Genomic DNA, 12,378 nt, shown 5'->3' with positions numbered 1-12,378 from the left:
CGTATAACTTTTGTTTAACACATTTTTTTTTATCTTTTATATTCTTTTATATTTTATATATTATATTTTTTATCTTTTATATTTCCGATATTCGCCTTGAAAGAAAAATACCGTTTTTTTTTAAGCGGTGTGTCACCCCTTAAATATGAGTTAGCGCACGTATAAATAAATATGTGTCTCTTAGATTTTCGTGTTTTACAACATATCTCATGGAGAATCAAATCGATCCCGGACAATTGTAAACCTTCCCTTAATTGGATTAAAATGAAAAATTTCTTACTTATAATTTTGAATAATGTAAGTAACATTTATGATCCATTTTTAAATAAAAACTTTTTTATTTAATTAGATTAAAAAATGCATTTTATATTCAGAATATTAACTTGAGCAGTATTCACATTGCACAGAAATTACTGATATTATTTTTGAATTTAATTAAATTTAAAAAAACTGTACTTCTTATTCACAATTCTGATTTGAGTAGTATTCACGATATACAGAAATGCTAATATTATTTTTAGATTGAAAGGCGTAGAGATATGCTCTACGCAATTCCTATAAATGAATAAAAATGCATTCAGGATTGAAAAGGCATAGATATTGGATTTATGCAATTCCTATAAATGAATAAAAATGCATTTAGGATTGAAAAGGATTCATTTTAATATTCATAAATCAGGAATTTCTGAAAATCTGAATCCATTTTAATCCATTTCAATCCATTTTCGTTAACTTTATTATACAGTGTTTTGAAAAGTTTTTGACACCAACTATTAAATTCTGGCATAAAAAAGGTGATCCATTTAAAAATAAAGATTTGACCTTGACGTGATCTTGGCGACGCTATCCAAGGTCAAACTGATAAAATCTTTTAATATAAATTAATAAAATGACTCAATTAAAATAAATCAAAAATAGATAATAACAAGAGCTACAAGCCAATTAAAATTATTAACGTTTATTATTTAAAAGTAGATTAGTAAAAAGTACGTACGTTTCGACGCCGATCGGGTCATTCTCAATGTTATTATAATAATATTACAATAAATGTCGAATTCTTATTATTCTATATTACAATTCTATATTACAAAAATAGTGTTCTATACGTTATAAAGTAGATTTTAAAAAAATATATGTATCAAATGCTTATGTCTTTTCTTTTTTTGTTACAAATATGTGGTCTATCGAAATATTAAAAGTGAGACGTTGAAATATAATCGGGACACTCGTAATAATCGTATTTTTCTTCTATAAAAAGCAATCTATTGAAAAAAAATTTTTTTTAAAGCAGTTGTTAAGTTCCGAATAAAAAAATAATCACAGTGTATAAAAGAAACAACTAACAATAATTAAAAGTAGACCAACAGAAGAAAATTTTTTTTAAAAAAGTATAATAAATAGAAAAACCGTTAGAGTTACGTTAACATTAATATCAATTACAGATTAAAAATGAACAAGTCAATAATTCAGTGCATATTAAAATACAAAATTATAAATACCTTCTTCAGTCGAACTATTGTGAGTCAAAAATTAAAAGAGTAAAGCAAGGGATACAGAAATTTTATAATTAAGTCATTGTGTTGTATTAGAGTAAAGAAACGTGTATCATCGATAGTATCAGACAACGTTATGTGTTAAAAAGAAGACAAATAGACACGGAGATAGATTCCACATAATATGTGGAAGGGGAAAGGAGAGAAGTATTAGAAAGGGGAAAGAGAATGTATGATGTTAGAATATGTTTGCGGCAGAGATTCCGTATCATTTTATTTGTTAATCCCATGTTTTTGTCTTTTTATATTTCCGATATTAATCTCTTGTTGTAAGAGGATTCAATGTCCAAAATTTCAATATTATCCCACTTAAAATTGTGATTATGATCAATGCGGTGGTTGGAAATCACCGATGACAATTTAGATCTTTTATTAATATTGGAAGCACATTCCTGTAATCTTCCCAGTAAACGAAAATGGATTGAAATGGATTAGAAATTTTCAATCCATCTGAATCCCTATTTTAAATCCATAAAAATAAATTGAATTTCATATAAAAAGAAAATTTTTATACATGTGAAAGTTTAAATAAATTAAAGTAGTAATTACATGGAATTCTATAGTCATTAGTTTTAAACTTTTATACAAAAAATATACGCTAACTGTATAATAAAGAAAACGTATTAATATAAAATATACATAAAAATGATTAATGTATTAATTAAAAATAAGGAATTTATTATACATATATAACATTTATTGTACATATTTACGTTCTCTTTATGTTTCTTTTAAGTGTTTCTTTTAAATTTCTATTAAATAAAATAGAATTCATGATATATTTTACGGTACAACTTTTTTTTAACTCAATTGAATTAAAACAAAAAATTTCTTATTCACATAATTGAATAAAATAACATTCATGATGCATTTTTAAATGAAACAATGGATTTTCTACTTACAATTTTGAATAGTATTCATGGCCTATTTTAAGAAAATGGGCCATTAAAAGAAAAACTTTTTTTATTCAATTGGATTAAAAAACTGTATTTCCTATTCAGAAATTTAAATTTAGCGATATTCACTATGCATAGAAATAGCTGATATTATTTTTAGATTCAACTGGATTAAAAAACTGCATTTCCTATTCAGAATTTTAAATTAAGCAGTATTCACGATGCATACAAAATACTGTAATATTATTTTTAGATTAAAAAGCATAGAAATATACTCCATGGCATTCCTATAAATGAATAAGAATGTATTCAAGATTGAAAAGGAATAGATATTTGTTTCATGCAATTCCTATAAATGTATAAAAATGTATTCAGGATTGAAAAGGATTTATTTTAATATTCATAAATCCATATTTCTAAAAATCTGAATCTATTTTAATCCATTTCAATCCATTCTCGTTTTCTGGATTGTTTTTTTCTTTGACCTACGTAACTAGCATCGTAAATATCACAAAAGATCTTATAGACTACGTTTTGATTGTATAATGGACAAACCATACTTTCCTTTTTTTTATGAAATTTTTAAGCGAATTCGAAGTATAATAGAATAGGCTAATTTAGTTGAACATATTAACAATTGGAGAGAATTTTTCAGATATGGATTTCACGTAAGGAATTGTGAAAAACTTGTCCTTAAGTATTTTGTTAACAGTTCTGTTAGTATTTATTATCTATATAAAATTTAATTCTTTTTTGTATTAAGGAAAAGATGAATTATAGTAGATATCCATTATTAAAAAAAATATTGATAGTATTAATTAGATTTTTTGGTTTGCTGGGAACGAGGATGACACAAGCGGATTATTTTATTCACAAATCCATAGATTACGTCTCTCTTGTGACAAACCGGATGCTGTGAGTTATAATTAAGAAATCTGCCGGAAAAAGTTGTCTTGCGATATCCGTTAAAAACAAGGCTCCGTTCCACAACCAATAACATTGTGTCCAAAAAACTTCTACTGTCAATGCCAACCTCCAGAAGTCCATAGTAAATTGCAACATATTCGTAACAAAGAAGGAAGGTAAATATAGAAAATATAGAAACATTTGATATGTATCTATATTTTTTTTAAATCTATTTTATAACGTATAGAATACTGTTTTTGTAATATGAAAATCTGACATTGATTGTAATATTATTATAATAACATTGAAAATGACCCGATCGGTGTCGAAACGTTTATACTTTTTACTAATCTAGTTTTAAATATTAGATATTATTAATTTTAATTGGCTCGTAGCCAATGTTATTATTACCTATTTTAGATCTTTTTATACCATACAACTTTCGTCTGAAACATTTCTTTCGTCATCCTCCCGAGTAAATCCGGAGTCTTTTTTTTTGAACACCTTATATCATATTATATATATTATTTCCTGTGAGTTTCTTTTTGAAGCCTTTATTTAAGTAAGCCTTTACATTTGTAAATAGAAACCATTTTAAAGACCAAAATGTTTACAGTTAATTTTTTTTTCTTTACATAAATATTATTTAAAATATATATGTATATATATCTACAATATATGTAGTAAATGCAAAAAATATTCCGCGTACAGAGAAAATATTTTTTAAAAAACTATTTTTAAAAAGTAAATATTATATTATCCAATGAAAAATAAGCATCGAATTGATGTCGAATCGATATAAATACGATAATTTCAACATCAATTTGACGTCGATTCGACGTTTAATTGACAATCATTTCTTATTGGATAATTAACAATTTATTTATAAACAATAAAATAAACTGTATGTTTCTTAAAATTAATTATACCAAAAAGATACGTATTAATTATACAAAATATATTATCCGAAAAAAAGCAAAAATTAAAAATTGTATTGTTTGAATGCTCAAAAAAATATTCGTATAGACGAGAAATTTATCTTTTAAAATCAGGAATACATGCAAAGGTCATTTGTTTATGTTAGAACAGAATGTATTGTATAAAATTGCTAATTAATGTTTATTTTCTACAAATAAGACTTTTTTTATAACAAATTTCTTTGTACGAATACTTTTTGCTCTCACTATAGTATATCTGTTATATAACAATTAATAATTAGGTAACTATGTAACAAATAAAAATTATAATTGCGAGCAAGCAAAAAAAATCAAGGAAGAATAGAACGGAGTGTTCTCTTCATATATGACATACACACAATACATGCATCCAGAAGCAGGAGCGCTGGAACCGCTCAGTGAGCGGTCGTATTTCTGGATGTACCCAATACTAGTGCGGTACAATAAAAGTGTATGCAACATCGTACGTTACATCACGTTCCTATCAATATTCACTTTAACGATTAACTGAAAATAGCGGTTTCCAGCTGGATCCGCTCCACTCTCCCTTGATTCTCTCTGCAAGTACCTACAGATTTTTTTATTGCAACTCAATGGGTGCGTTCAAGCCGGACAAAGCAGCTAGCCTGCTCACCGAGCGATTGAATGTGATTGGTTGGATCTATAAGTAACAACCAATCATGTTTATTTGCTTGGCGAGTAGGCCAGCCGTTTTGTCGACTTAAACGCGCCCATTGGCTGTGTTCAGGGTATCAATCATAAAACTTTATCCCTAGGATAGAAAGTGAAGTGAAAATTTTAACCATTGAAATTGATGGAAAAATTTTTCATTTTTTACTTTTTATCTTAAGAAAAAAGTTTCATACCAGCATAGAAAACAGTAGCTTTGCAACTGCTGTAAAATTTTTCAATACAATTGGTTCGTACTTTTGATTCCTTATGTATCTAAATACAATCATATTGAAGAATTTTACAGTTGCAAAGCTATTTTTTTAAAGTCTCGCTAAAGACTCGAGCGGGACGGATGTACGTCTCGCCCACTTCAGATATTACATCACTCATTTTTTGTAAAGCGTTTCCAGCTTCGACTGTGCATTGCGTTACATTATTTGTCTTGATTACATGATTATATCGTCCTATTCACCGGTTTAAGATAACCGGTGTATTATACTTTGATTTCATGATTTATTTATGATTTCGGCCGGAATCGACGCCATTTTTGAAGAAGCAAAGCTACTTTCTCTACTGAACACAGCCAATGTCATCAATCTACTCTTCAATCTCAATGGCTGACTATTATCGACTTGGGGTGCATTTCACATATAATGCATTATTTATTTTTCTTGTTCGAATGTAACAAGAATAAATTATGCATATCATGCACGAAACAGAATGTAACTTTAAAGAATTGAGAACGTCATATTTTCCATCGTGTACCAGCGAATTAACATAATGACATTAGATAATGCTGCGTGCGTCATACATACAAAAAAAAGATGATAGTTCAAGTGCAACGCATACAAGATATAAACTAAACATACTTACGAAATTATCAATTGGAGCAAATTAACAACTGTAGAAATCGAGTCTTTTCTTAGAAAAAATATTAATAAGTGTTTATCTACGAGACGAATCACACTTGCACCACTTGTGCACGTGGATATACGGGTGTGGTTGTCGAGCACGAAAGGTACACAATCGACACGGTCGACAATCGACAGTCAACTGATGACAAAGTTTTCGATTAATCGCGTTGTTCAATTCGGTCGTCGGTAATCGTAGGGCCAAAATCAGGGGGTCGATTCTGTATCTTTAAACAAGGTGAAAAAGAACAAATTTACTAGATGTTAACTAATGAAATTATCAGTATACTAATAAATTCGTTCACTTTTGTATTTTTCACCTCGTTTTAAGATATAGAATCGATCTCTAGATTACGCATTGAAGAATAAGATTGAAGATTGAAAGATTGAAGTTTGACCAATCAGAACAATAGAAGTCAAAACTTCTTTATCCTCATTGATGAAATTTCAATCTTTAATTTTTAATCTTAATCTTTAATGCATAGTCTGATTCCGGCCTAAGGGCCATTCCACATAACTTGAAAAAAGAACAAAATTATCCAATCTTTATTAATTATCGCATTTAATAAGACTTTTTTTATAACAAATTTCTTTGTACGAATACTTTTTGCTCTCATTATAGTATATCTGTTATGTAACAATAATTAGGTAACTATGTAACAACTAAAAATTATAATTAATTGCAAGCAAGCAGAAAAAATCAAGGAAAAATAGAACGGAGTGTTCTCTTCATATATGACATACACACAATACATGCATCCAGAAGCAGGAGCGCTGGAACCGCTCAGTGAGCGGTCGTATTTCTGGATGTACCCAATACTAGTGCGGTACAATAAAAGTGTATGCAACATCGTACGTTACATCACGTTCCTATCAATATTCACTTTAACGATTAACTGAAAATAGCGGTTTCCAGCTGGATCCGCTCCACTCTCCCTTGATTCTCTCTGCAAGTACCTACAGATTTTTTTATTGCAACTCAATGGGTGCGTTCAAGCCGGACAAAGCAGCTAGCCTGCTCACCGAGCGATTGAATGTGATTGGTTGGATCTATAAGTAACAACCAATCATGTTTATTTGCTTGGCGAGTAGGCCAGCCGTTTTGTCGACTTAAACGCGCCCATTGGCTGTGTTCAGGGTATCAATCATAAAACTTTATCCCTAGGATAGAAAGTGAAGTGAAAATTTTAACCATTGAAATTGATGGAAAAATTTTTCATTTTTTACTTTTTATCTTAAGAAAAAAGTTTCATACCAGCATAGAAAACAGTAGCTTTGCAACTGCTGTAAAATTTTTCAATACAATTGGTTCGTACTTTTGATTCCTTATGTATCTAAATACAATCATATTGAAGAATTTTACAGTTGCAAAGCTACTTTTTTAAAATCTCGCTAAAGACCACTCGAGCGGGACGGATGTACGTCTCGCCCACTTCGGGTATTGCATCATCCATTTTTTGTAAAACGTTTCCGGCTTCGACTGTGCATTGCGTTACATTATTTGTCTTGATTACATATGATTATTTCGTCCTATTCACCGGTTTAAGATAACCGGTGTATTATACCTTGATTTCACGATTTATTTATGATTTCGGCCGGAATCGACGCCATTTTTGAAGAAGCAAAGCTACTTTCTCTACTGAACACAGCCAATGTCATCAATCTACTCTTCAATCTCAATTATTATTGACTTAGGGTGCATTTCACATATAATGCATTATTTATTTTTCTTGTTCGAATGTAACAAGAATAAATTATGCATATCATGCACGAAACAGAATGTAACTTTAAAGAATTGAGAACGTCATATTTTCCATCGTGTACCAGCGAATTAACATAATGACATTAGATAATGCTGCGTGCGTCATACATACAAAAAAAAGATGATAGTTCAAGTGCAACGCATACAAGATATAAACTAAACATACTTACGAAATTATCAATTGGAGCAAATTAACAACTGTAGAAATCGAGTCTTTTCTTAGAAAAAATATTAATAAGTGTTTATCTACGAGACGAATCACACTTGCGCCACTTGTGCACGTCGATATATGGGTGTGGTTGTCGAGCACGAGAGGTATCGACAATCGACAGTCAACTGATGACAAAGTTTTCGATTAATCGTGTTGCCCGATGCGGCTATGCAAGTTGTGTGAATATATCCTAACAATCGCGCAACACGATTGGTCGAAAACTTTACTATTGCTGTTACGAAAAGTGTGTATGTATATCTAGCTTAACACATAATGCATAAGAAATTGAACCAATCAAAATCCTTCGTTTCCTTTCTTTCCATGAAATAAAGTTCGTTTATGCAATTACTGCCGCAGATGTCGTTCGTTTATTCTACCTGCAAAAGCGACTGCAGCGCATTATTTATCATTCGTTTACGCAGGAATGTATACCGTCTGCGCAGCTCGGAAGTCCTGCTCAAGATGCTATGCTCGTAGTACTGCGTAAATGAACGACAAACTGCGCTACAACTGCCTTTACAGGTTGGATATCTTGCTGTTCATAATACCAGTTATAATAGCCGATTGTATTACTAAAAATGAAATTTATTAAAATATTAAAAAATGAAAAAGATTAAGAACAACTTGTCAAAATCGATCCTACTAAAGTGAAAACAATGCAACGTAAATACATCAAATATGATAAAAAACGCCAAGATTGGTCGAATTTTGGATGTTACAATTAATGCATTATATATATTCTTTTATTAAATCAATTTATTCCAGATATAATTGCGAGCCGATAACATTCGGTTTCAACACAATCATTCTGAAACGCTAATAATCCCTCTTAAATTAAATTAGAAAGAAAGAAAGTAAGTAAGAAATTTATTGCAAAAAATATATATATTACCTCAGCTAAGATTAAGATAAGAACCTGAGACTTCTCAACTTTCCGGGAAGTGTCTAAGGCCAGAATCAAACTATACATTAAAAATTGAGATTGAAGATTGAAGATTGAAATTTGACCAATGAGGACAAAAGAATTTTAGCTTCTATTGTTTTGATTGGTCATATTTCAATTTTTCAATCTTCAATTTCAATCTTCAATGCGTCTAATTCCGCCCTTAGCCAACTCAACTATTGAGGCTTCGGAAATATTCTTCGTAATAACTGATATGTACAGAGAGAATGCGTTGTATGGCCGCATGTGTATAAACATATTGAGAATTTTAAGTACAACCGTATATGTGAATACATCAAATACGATAAAGAACGTCAAAATCGGTCAAATTTTGGATTTTCTAATTTAATTTAAGGAGGATTATTAGAGTTTCAAAATGATTGTGTTGAAACCGAATGTTATCGGCTCTCAATTATATCTGAAATAAATTGATTTAATAACAGAATATATAATATATTAATTGTAACATCCAAAATTTGACCGATCTTAGCGTCCTTTATCGTATTTGATGTATTCACATATACTCGTGCTTAAAATTCTTAATATGTTAAGAAACATATGTTAAGTAACGTATAAAATATATAATGTAAAAGGTACGAAGTTTGTTAATTTGTATTTGCGATCAAATTAACCTAAAAATCACATCTTTTGTAGATATAGATTGAAAATATCAATGTACATAAGAATTATGAACTTTTTAAATAAATTATATAATATTTTGGAATTTATTTAATATTTTCGGATTTTTTATTTAGGCCTAATTTTACAACTCACCGTTAACTTTTAACCGAGGTTCAATTTATTTTTCATCTCTTTCCAATTCTAGCATTAGAAAGAGATGAAGAATAAGTTGAACCTCAGTTAAGAATTAATCATGAGTTGTGAAGCTGGTGCCCTATTTTTGAGCACATATATATATATATATAATTTTTGCATACGAAAATGACGAATTTTTCGATTGTGATTGATCGATTGTATACGGAATTGCTATTTCTGTATGCGATATTTGTTCAAGAATAGGACCGCTAGGTCTTAATTTTCAATCAGCTCAGCTTTTTCAGATTTTATTGGAAGATACGATCCAATACGATATGAGCAGCTATTCATGCAGAGACCCATTCGGTAAATTTAGGTCATGTGACCAACAAATAAGAAAGCAAAGGATGCGCTATCCACTGCATAAACGAATGCACGCATTGTGTCTGAAGCTTAAACGTAGTCTATGGCCGATATTCATAGGCTGTGGTCAAATGCTTTGAAGCGAGATTTTGATCACAGTCCATTTGATGGACCAATTAGACGAAAGAATTTTACAAACTGATCAGTTAAAAAATGCTTCAAAGCGATTGCAGCATTGACCATACCCATAGTCAAATCTTATATTCAAGACCGTCTTCTTAAGTACGGTCTTAAGAAGTCACGAATCAATCAGAGGGCTGCATTAACATCTTAAGATATTGCTTAACGTACGGTCTTGAAATAAGAATCGACTATGAATACCGACCTATGTACTTTATAGTTGTGTACATAAAAGCGCGCCAAAAGTTAAATGAGCAGTATCTATGGGTGCTTTCACGCATATATCATTTATCCTTGTTGTTCGAATGTTAAACAAGGATAAATGATGCATTATGCGTGAAACGGAATGAACTTATATATACACTGGATATGCCCCTTTTTTCCAACGTGCGTTTCTTCGAACAAACGTAATAACGATGCCATTTTCTAAATTATTTCCTCCTCCGGATATATATGAGGAAATATGAAATCTATTTTTTTCATTCGTTAATGCATCCCTTAATACAAATTTGTATTTGGCCATGTAAAATAAGAATTTATTTTAGATATATCGATATGCAAGTTTTGAATTACACAATAAATGTAAAACAAATAAATAAAGAACAAATTAAGAATGAATTATGCAAATGTAAGAATTATTTTATTTTATTTTAAATGTTAAGAGTTAATTTATTTTATTTGTTTCAAGATAAGTAAGCACGTAATTAAATATGTAATTCCTGATTAATTCAATATTATAAAATACACAAGAGTAAGATATGCTGTCTCTTATTATATAATTAAAGATGCGAAATTTCTCTACAATTTTAATTGACAGCGTTTTCTTTTTGTTTTATTATTACGTTTAATTTTGATACTAATATTCGTATGACTCTTAACTATTTATGCTTTATACATATCTATATCTTTTACAGCATTTGAAGAGAAAAAAAGACATGTACAAATATTTACATATGATAGACGATTCGTAATAGAATTAAGCGTAGTCAATAATTTTAACTTGACTTTAATTCCGAGATAAATTTGATAGATTACAACTTAGCACGTAATTCATTTCAATACGCTAGATTGTATCACGAATTGCATAATTCAAGTATAGATTTTCTTTAATAGTGTCGGTTATCTTTACACACATATATATGTATACTTCGACAGATTTAATTTCTCCTTCAAATTTTTATTGTACAAAAATGACTCCCAAATCGCTAAAAATACAAACAAAACCACAAGCACTTACCATGTAAATACCAACTTTATTTGCTGCATTGTTGTATTTCAATTGCGAGTATACTCACCAAGTATTTATTAAGAAATAAATAATTTATTATTTACAGTATTTTTTTATATGATATTGGAAAAAGCGGCACTTTAAAGATAGGATCAGTATATCTATTTAAAGCGAAGCATTCTTAACCGCATTTTAATACAGTCGTTGGTTTCATAGTCAGTATTATATAATTATACGGTCAGTTATATATAAAAAAAATTTTAATTATGTATGCACATGTAAAAGACTGAAATATTATCATTAAAAAAATATTTTTTGGTATTATGTTTTAAACATAACGCTACCATTACCATGAAAAACTTTTCTGCAGATATATTTTCAGAAACGCAGAGCAATCTACAATAAAGATAGATAAAATACGTTATTATGGTCGCTTTACATATTTAATATACGCACAATTTTAAACTCTATTCCATTATGCCACTGTATTTCATTCTCCGAATCGATATTTACAATTCGCAGCCTTCTTATTTCTTTATTTCATTGTACACTCCATACCGTCGCAATCATATGTTTGTAAATAGCCCTCACTACGTCTCATTTCGCAAATGAATATATCCAGTGAGCTGTTGCCACGCGATCAATCTTATCCTCAAACACAAAAAAATATGAATTACATTCGTTTCTATTTTAACATGAATCTATATCGTCACAAATATGTTGTCTCGCTTTTTCAATATATGCTACTATTTACACAAATGCACATGAAAATTGCAAAATTGGCTTCACGCGGCGCGTAAAATAATCTACAAAATAATTTATTTTATGTACGTCAATAAGACAATATGTTCAGCATGCAATATCGATAGTTTCGAATTATATAAGATAATAAGTTCTATAAGTCGAGCTTAACTTTCACCTTGTTTCTTCGTTTATACAAAATGAATACAAAACTTTATGAGAAGAAATTTCTTCTTTATAACAAAGAAATATTATCAACTGTTCATTATTAGAGCAAAACATGATTATTTTTGATAAATG

At 29.5% G+C, this 12,378-nt stretch overlaps 1 protein-coding gene across 3 annotated transcripts in view; it reads right to left on the bottom strand.

The window, feature by feature from the left end:
- Positions 1-7,999, bottom strand: part of LOC108756583 (saccharopine dehydrogenase-like oxidoreductase) — a 17,895-nt gene extending 9,896 nt beyond the window's left edge. The window contains exons 1-2 of one of the 3 annotated variants that reach the window (XM_018500499.1): positions 7,827-7,999; positions 5,857-6,036 (exon numbers count right to left, since the gene is read on the bottom strand). The gene's annotated coding sequence lies outside the window, so the exon portion shown is untranslated. The remainder of the gene's footprint in view (positions 1-5,856; positions 6,037-7,826) is intronic. The other 2 variants (XM_018500497.1, XM_018500498.1) reach the window with 2 other exon arrangements.
- Between the last annotated feature and the right edge of the window lie 4,379 nt (positions 8,000-12,378).

This window comes from Trachymyrmex septentrionalis, unplaced genomic scaffold, assembly GCF_001594115.1.
Source record: "Trachymyrmex septentrionalis isolate Tsep2-gDNA-1 unplaced genomic scaffold, Tsep1.0 scaffold128, whole genome shotgun sequence".
NCBI lineage: Eukaryota > Metazoa > Arthropoda > Insecta > Hymenoptera > Formicidae > Trachymyrmex > Trachymyrmex septentrionalis.
The sequence above is the reverse complement of the archived record's forward strand: the minus strand, read 5'-3'. Positions and strand labels throughout refer to the sequence as shown.